This window comes from Astyanax mexicanus, chromosome 18, assembly GCF_023375975.1.
Source record: "Astyanax mexicanus isolate ESR-SI-001 chromosome 18, AstMex3_surface, whole genome shotgun sequence".
Classification (NCBI taxonomy): Eukaryota; Metazoa; Chordata; class Actinopteri; order Characiformes; family Acestrorhamphidae; genus Astyanax; species Astyanax mexicanus.
Window position 1 is genome coordinate 13,078,057 of NC_064425.1, and position 9,268 is coordinate 13,087,324.

Sequence of the window (9,268 nt, forward strand, 5' to 3'; positions counted from 1 at the left end):
TGTCAGTCACTTGTTAAGACAACGTCCTCAAAGTCCCATTACTCCACCCCCTATCTCCTTAACACCTCATTATTCCACTACAATCTCTGCTGTTTGGCTAGAAAAACACTGCAACATCTGATATGCAGCCTGCATCACCATGTGCTTGTACTGTGGGCAAAAAGAAAACATGCTAATACAGGAGTTAACACTGGAAGTGCTTTTCTAAAATGGAGTGAATTTTTACACGTTTAAAAGATAGATTTGAAGCAATGCTCTTCTGTAGAGACCATTGGCTCGTATTCTGTATTTTGAGTACTAAATTCCTCCTTAAGCACCTTTGTACTTGAGAAAAGCTGCAAAAACTCTCTTTCCACAGGATATTACAGAATATTTTAACATATATGTTTGTGCATGCTCTAACACAGGTAGTGACTGATAAACTTATGGGAGCTCATTACAAACTATTGCTACTAATGGACCTTTAATACACTCAATTATTGCCAGATCAGGATATTTTATTTACAGGTTTGCAGCCTCATCAAGTTAAATTTCTAACAGTTTCATACATCTCACACATGTACAAATGGCGTGCCAAAAAAAAAAAATAACTTGCCGACCCATCGTAATGTATATCCTTTTATCACACACATCATAAAGACCAGCTTTACAAGATTAAATAGTTTTTTTTAATACAAAAAAATGTGTAAAATCATATTTCTACGGTTACTTGTGTTGTGATCATCAACAGGGCCAGAACAGAGGGTCTGAATTTGTCGCTACACTCTTTGCTGACTAACTGTGAAAGTCAGCACTGTGATGTTTCTCTGCATTTAACAGACCGACTCTGCTAATGCAAGTCTTATTTTATTCATGCTCACATCCAGGCCGCTATGCCAGCATCTACTTTCATGCCATTAAGGCTCTGGCATAAATAAAGCTTTACTTCACGCTGCTCCACGCTGCTGTCCCGTATTTCATGCATTTGTCAGTGCATGTAGTCATTAATATCATTTAGACGTCTAGAAAGGGGCTGTGTCATCAGAAAAACTGCAGGTCTTTAAGGTCTGTGTTTCTGTTGTTTGTTCTCGTGTTTTATGAGTGATGTTCTTCTTTAAAGATAGAATTTACTGAACGCTGTGGGTCTTCAGTTAAGATGCCACAGGTTTGGCCAGGATCCTTCCACTCATTTTAATGTAATTTTATTTCTGTAGTAGTTTTTCAACAGGCATATTCAGGGCAGCTGTACTGCGATCTGAGTTCTTGACCCCAAATGGGAGTAAATGAGAGCAACAGTGAAATAAAAACACCTGAGTTTTCCTACAACCAGAAATACCCTTGCCTTTCTTAGCACCTGGCTTTAGGTGCTGATTGATGAAATACTAAAAACAATAGATGCAATACATGGACTAGGCTTGTCACAATAAGATTTTTTTATGGACGATATATTGTCCCAGAAATTATTGTGATGGACAATATTTTGTTGTCATTTTAAGACTAATAAATGCCACTGACATAATGATAACAGAATAGCGTAAAAAAGCAATGATACACTTTTTAAATACAACAACGTTTGAATTTATTAGTTAAATAGTTTGGGAGTGATATACTTATTTCTTCACCTACTTGTGTATGGACTCACATTTGTTAAAGTTGTTCACTGTTATATATGTGAACAAACATACAAATAAACCCAATAGACAATATCACGACTATCAAATATTACTGAGGTCATGTTCATTTATCGTATGATAAATTGATATTGCAATTATTGTAACACATTGAAACATACATGAATGAAAATAAATACAAAAATGACGGATCTGTGGCTCAGATCTGATTTTTTGATGGCTGTGTGAACATGCCAAATCCGATTTTTTCAAATCACATTTTGTGTCACTTTCATATGTAATCCTAAATTGGATACATATCTGATCCATGGACAAGTGACATGAATGTAAACGGTCAAATCATAACTCATACGTCTTTTTGCTTGGGCTACGTGCTTCTCTCTCGTACCCACACATCTCTTGGTGCAGCTGTAGCTGTAAAAACAGCAAAAGCAAACCGCCTGGTCTTTTTTCACCTCCTCAACCTGAGCATTTACTTCAAACCAGCTCTTTACTCTCCACTACAGCAAAAGATGCTGCTACTGCATCCATTTCTCCTTTGTAAAGCTATAAAAATCTTGAATCTTGAATCTTTTACAAAACAGACAGGAATAAAATAATCATAATTATGGAAATATGACATATTTATTGTTTAACTACAGCAAATAATACGTTCCCACTAACACAGGTAGTGACTGATAAACTCGTGGGATCTCATTACAAAGCTCTTGGACCTTGAATACAATGAACTTTTCTCACAGCAACAAATAGTTGGATGAATTGTAACAGTTGGTATGAGTTACACCTGCATTCAGATCAGCTAGAGCATGAAAGACATCAGCTTAAAAGTTAAGTTGCTAAAGAGGCTAATTTAGGGTGATACTATAGATAAACTATGTGTGGTTTCCTGGCAAATCCTGTAATATTGTATTAGTAATGTCAGGGTGGACTGGAGTCAGCTGTTTTGTACTGTAGTCATCAGAGTGGTTACTGGGGGTGGTAATGCCCGCCATGACAAATTCCCCATACACACCTGACGCTGTGGACTGGACTGAGGTCAGTGGGTGGATACAGGGGGTTTCCCATAGCCAGAAATACCCAGACAGTCGTGGGATTTGAACTGGTGACCTTCTGGTTGGCTCGCCTTTCTCACCACCTGGCTTTAGATGATGACTGATGAAGTACTGAAATCAATACATAAAATACATTGACACACACATGGATGAAAATGAATTTAAAAAAATGTTTTTCCTACGTTGTAAATGAATATTGAAGTGATACAGACTATAAAGGATCACATAAGGAATCATGTAGTAACTTAAAATTACTGTTAAACAAACCAAAATACTCTGTGAAGCATTAAAGCTCAACAATAAACTATTGTGGTCTAAAACCAGGTGTTTCAGTTTCATTGTCCAACCCCTGTATGTGTAACACACTTGGCAAAATAAAGTAATTCTAATTCTGATTCTTCTAAACATCTGATTGGTTTATTGGTGAGTGTTCTTCATGTGTGTCTGCTGTGCTCCTCCCTGCCTGTGAACACTAATAGCTAATAGCCAGTAATGCTCCTGCACTCGTGCAGTCTGTCAGCTGTCTCATCAGTCTTCTCCACCACACTCATCCAGCACTGATCTTCATTAAGACCCTGAAAGAGCGGCTCTGCCAGAACCCAGCGTCTCACTTTCTGCTGTGTGGTAGAAAGTGTGAAGGTCAGGAGGTCGGGACCTCTCCTGAAGGCCCTGCGAGAGGCGTGGGGGCGTGGCCTTCACAGCTGGTGCTGTTCAGGAGAGTGTGAGAGTGTGTGAAAGAGAGAGAGAGACAGAGAAAGTAAAGAAATGAGGTAGAGTCAGAGAAAGAGTCTATGGCTGCATTCCTGCTCTGACCCTCAGCAGGTTTCATGTCTCTGGTCCTCCTCTCTTTCTCCCACACGCTCGTTTCTGAGAACTAGGTGGCCTCCAAAAATACTTCTGCCTTGTCTTTCTCCTTTATGCCTCCACTGGCATCTACATGTGTTCTTTCATCACCCGGGACTGAGCTTCATCATCGCGTCCTGAAGCTGTTGCTATGACAGCTGAGAGACCATTAGTGAAAATGTCCAGTGTAGTAAAAGTGGAGTCCAAAAATAGGATTATTTTTTATAGTGTACAGCGGCTTGCAAACGTATACAGCTCTGGAAAAAAATTAAGAGACCACTTCACTTCAGTTTCTGAATCTCTGAGTCTCTGTAAACTACTATAAACTACGAACAACATCTCTCCCGAAATTCCAAATAAAATATTGTCATTTAGAGCATTTATTTGCAAAAAATGGCTGAAATAACAAAAAAGATGCAGAGCTTTCAGACCTCAAATAATGCAAATAAAAGTTCATGTTCATAAAGTTTTAAGAGTTCAGAAATCAATATTAGGTGGAATAACGCTGGTTTTTAATCACAGTTTTTATGCATCCTGGCAAATTCTCCTCCACCAGTCTTACCCACTGCTTTTGGAAAACTTTATGCCTTTACTCCTGGTGCAAAAATCCAAGCAGTTTAGCTTAGTTTGATGGCTTGTGATCATCCTTCTTCCTCTTGATTATATTCCAGAGGTTTTCAAATTGGTAAAATCAAAGAAACTCATCACTTTTAAGTGGCCTCTCTTTTTTTCAGAGGTTTTTAGTGACAGACCAACACAAAGTAGCACATAATTGCATAATTGTGAAGTGGATTGAAAATGATTCATGGCTTTCACATTTTATAATCAAATAATCTGAAAAGTGTGACCTGCAAAAGTTTTCAGCCTCCCTATATCAATACTTAGTAGTGCCACCTTTCGCTGCAATTACAGCTGCAAGTCTTTTAGGGTTTGTCTCTACCAGCTTTTCACATCTAGAGACTGAGATATTTGCTCATTATTCTTTACAAAACAGCTCAAGCTCAGCCAAGTTGGATAGAGAGCGTCTGTGAACAGCAGTTTTCATGTCTCTCCACAGAAGCTCAATGTGATTTAGGTCAGGACTTTGACTGGGCCATTCTAACACATGAATATTCTTTGAACTTAACCATTCCCCTGTGGCCCTGGCTTTATGTTTAGGGTCATTGTCTTGCTGGAAGGTGAATCTCCTTCCCAGTCTCAAGTCTTTTACAGCTTCCGAACAGGTTTTATTTTTTCAGGATTGTCCTGTATTTATCTCCATCCATCTTCCCATCAACTCTGACCAGCTTCCTGTCCCTGATGAAGTCAAGAAGCATCCCCACAGCATGATGCTGCCACCACCTTGTTTCACAGTGAGGATGGTGTGTTCAGAGCCACACATAGCACTTTACATTTAGGTAAAAAAGTTAAACTTTGGTCCGATCTTACCACAGAACCTTCTTCCACATGTTTGCTTGTAGCTACAAACTGCAAACAGAATCGCAACACGCTTTACGCAGGGTGTAATACATTTAGCCACACAAAATAGTGTGGCCGAGGCTCAACAAGCTTGTGAGTCCTGAGCTAAACCAACAAGCCAGGCTTGTCTGTGGCCCTGGGCGAGTGTGTGTACACACACGTACTTGTGTTTGTGTGTATATATGAGTGTGATCATAGCCTCCCTCCACTGATACACTCTGACAGTGTTGTGGCAGCACCATTCGGCCATGAGCAAACACAGCTCGCTTCACACGGGGGCTCTTTGTGCCTCTCCAGGCCGCCCCCTCCCTCAGCAGAGCTGTGCTTTTGTACGCTGGCGCAGGCCAGCGGGGATGAGAGCGCTCCGGATATCCTCTTGGCAGTGACTCGCTTGCGGCATCAAACTCCATAAAAAAAACTTTGCTCTGCTTTTCTCATCCCTCTCAGGCCCTCAGACTGATTCACACACTCACTCCCACTCACTCAGCTCCTCCACAGCAGGCCAGGCCGGCACTGCTATACAACTATTACACTATATAAAACACTATATAAAACACTATACAGAACACTATATAGAACTCTGTACTGCTCCAGTAGACTGCGCACTGTTATACAGCTATTACACTATATAAAACACCATATAAAACACTATATAGAACACTATACAGAACACGATATAGAACTCTATGAAGAACACTATACAGAATACTATACAGGACACTATATAGAACACTATACAGAACACTATATAGAACACTATACAGAACACTATACAGAACATATAGAACTCTATACTACTCCAGTAGACTAAACACTATTATACAGCTATTACACTGTACAGAACACTATATAGACTTCTATACTGCTCCGGTAGTCTGAACACTATTATACAACTATTACACTATATAGAACACTATACAGAACACTATATAGAACACTATAATGCTCCAGAAGACTAAACACTATTATACAGCTATTACACTATCCCTAATACATTAAAGACTTCTATACTGCTCCAGTACACTGTACACTATTATACAGCTATTACACTATATAGAACACTATACTGCTGCAGGTGACTAAACACTATTATACAGCTATTACACTATACAAAATACGTTATAGACTTCTATACTGCTCCAGTAGTCTGAACACTATTATACAACTATTACACTATACATAACACTATATAAAACTATTATACAGCTATTACACTATACATAACACTATACAGAACTCTTTTACAGCTGTTACACTATATAGAACACTATATAGAACTCTTACACAGCTATTGCACTATATAGAACACTATACAGACCTCTATACTGATCCAGTAGACTGAGCACTTTTATACATCTATTACACTATACATAACACTTTACTGCTCCAGTAGTCTGAACACTATTATGCAGATATTACACTATACATAACACTATATAAAACTATTATACAGCTATTACACTATACATAACACTATTCAGAACTCTTTATATAGAGCACTATATAGAACTCTTATACAGCTATTGGACTATATAGAACAGTATATAGAACTCTATACTGATCCAGTAGACTGAATACTATTATACAGCTATTACACTATATAGAACAGTATATAGAACACTTTACTGCTCCAGTAGACAGAACACTATTATACAGCTATTACATTATACATAACACTATATAGGACACTATCCTGCTTCAGTAAACTGCACAGTATTATACAGTTATTACATTATATATAACACTATATAGAACACTATCCTGCTTCAATAGACTGAACACTATTATACAGCTATTACATTATATATAACACTATATAGAACACGATCCTGCTTCAGTAAACTGCACAGTATTATACAGTTATTACACTATATAGAATACTATAAAAAACAATATAAAGAGTTCTATACTGCTCCAGTAGGCTGAACACTATTATAAAGCTATTACACTATATTGAACAGTGTACAGTGTCTATAGAACACTGTATAAAACACTATAAAGACTTCTATACTGCTCTAGTGCACTGAAAACTATTATGCAGCTATTACACTATATAGAACACTATATATAGCACTATATAGAACACTATATAGAACACTAAACTCCTTTCAGACTACAGTATGAAAAATGGATAATGGATGTAGAAACAAGGAGATGGTCATTATGTTATGCTTGATCTGTGCACTATAGTCTAGCACCACTTGCAGATGATGGCGTGCTAGTGACTGACTCTGCATTCTTCAAAGCTGACCACAGCGCCAACTAGTGGATAAACACATAAATCAGCTGTTCTCTGTAGCTCCCCTGCATATTTTGGGATGTAGCCCCAGAGCCCCTGCCCTGGGTGTTTCTGCCCTCCGGGTACGACACGTGCTTTTCCCACATCCTGCCTGAGAAAGTGCTTTAGTGCAGTATGGGAAACGTATGCATTCCTCAGCCTGCAGCTGACCTGCCCCAACTGCCCCAACTTACAGCGAACACACACTGACGCAGGAAGACGAGGTCAAACAAACACTCTTGCACTTGTGCTAGAACACAGCAGAAACCCAGAAACCAGCCTCCTGAACACAACAAGTGTGCACCAAGTGTTCATTAGGCCAAGTGATCACCGACCATTCACCAAGCTTCCACCAAGCGATCATCAAGCCAAGTGTTTATCAAGCATTCACCAAATGTTCACCGACCATTTACCAAGCGTTCATCAAGCCAAGTGTTTACCGAGAGTTCACCGAGCGTTCACCAATCGTCCACCAAATGTTTATCAAGCCAACGGTTCACCAAGCGTTCACCAAGCTTCCACCAAGCTTCCACCAAGCGATCATCAAGCCAAGTGTTCATCAAGCATTCATCAAGCACTCACCAAGCGTTCAACAAGCCAAATGTTCATCAAGCGTCTACCAAATGTTTATCAAGCCAAGGGTTCACCAAGCGTTCACCAAGCTTCCCCCAAGCTTCCAGCAAAACGATCATCAAGCCAAGTGTTCATCAAGCATTCACCCAGCGTTCACTGAGCATTCACCATGCATCCATCAAGCCAAGTGTTCATCATGCATTCACCAAGCCAACCAAGTTTTCATCAAGTTTTAATTATAGAATAATTAGAATAATAAAAGATAACACAAATAAACAAATAATGGAATAAAAAATATCAAGAAGTAGCTAAAAATAACACATAAATTATAAAGTTAAAGGTAAAACAGAAGATAGAATAAATAAAAGGAGGAAATGAATGAAATAAATAAGACGCACGATGCATGTGAACTCCGGGGGTGTTGTGAGAGGTCAAGCCTTTGAAAATATTAACATTTGCTTTTGTTTACTGCCTGAGGGGACTGTCTTATATGTGGGCAGAAATAAACCTGACTGAGCTCATTTGCGGAGAGAGGACTTGAGACTTTTTTTAAAGTATAATTTACATTATCAAGTGGCACGCAAAGAGCCATTATGTCTTCATTAAGCATTGCTCTGGGCCTTGTTTTGCCTCAGTACTGCTTTCTTTCTTAAGCACTACAGCTGGATTATTTTTACCAGAGAATGGACTGAAACGTGACATGCAAATTCCAATTTATTCTTCTGTCACGAATCAGTGCAAGTACTGTACAGAAGGGCAGTTATATATACACACACAAACATGCACAGTACCATAATTTGTTTTTTCATTATTTTAAAATGTTTTGCATTGTAGATTAATACTAAAATAACCCAAACTATGAAGAAAAACATATGGAATTATTTAGTGAACAAAAAAGTGTTAAACAAACCAGAAATTGTTTTATATTTTACATTCTTCAAAGTAGCTCCTTTTGTTTGGATGACAGCTTTGTACATCTCTGCCGCATTTTACTCAGTCAACTTTATAAGGTAGAGTCAGCTTTCAGTTAACAGCTGTGCTTAAATAGTGCTAAGTGTACTTAACTGTAATAAAATGGAACTATTTTAATATACTTAAGTAACATTTAAACATACTACTTCATGTATGTGTATAATAACCCCATATTTAAAATATGCTTACAGTAAAATTATAATACATTTAATATGTATTTAGTATTACAACTGTATCACTATGTATTATACACTGGGTATATAAGAAATGTACTAAGAATTGATGTTAAATATATGTGATTACATATATGCTTCCTGTTCCTGTCTTTTGTAAGTAGCACACTTCTAGTATACTTTGTTGGGTACAAAAATATATTTGAACATACTGTAGAATCGCTACTCCAGCTTTTTCATCATTGTATAGAGAAAAAGTAGCATTATATAAAAATGGACTAAAATACAGACTTCTGAATCTCTGCTACT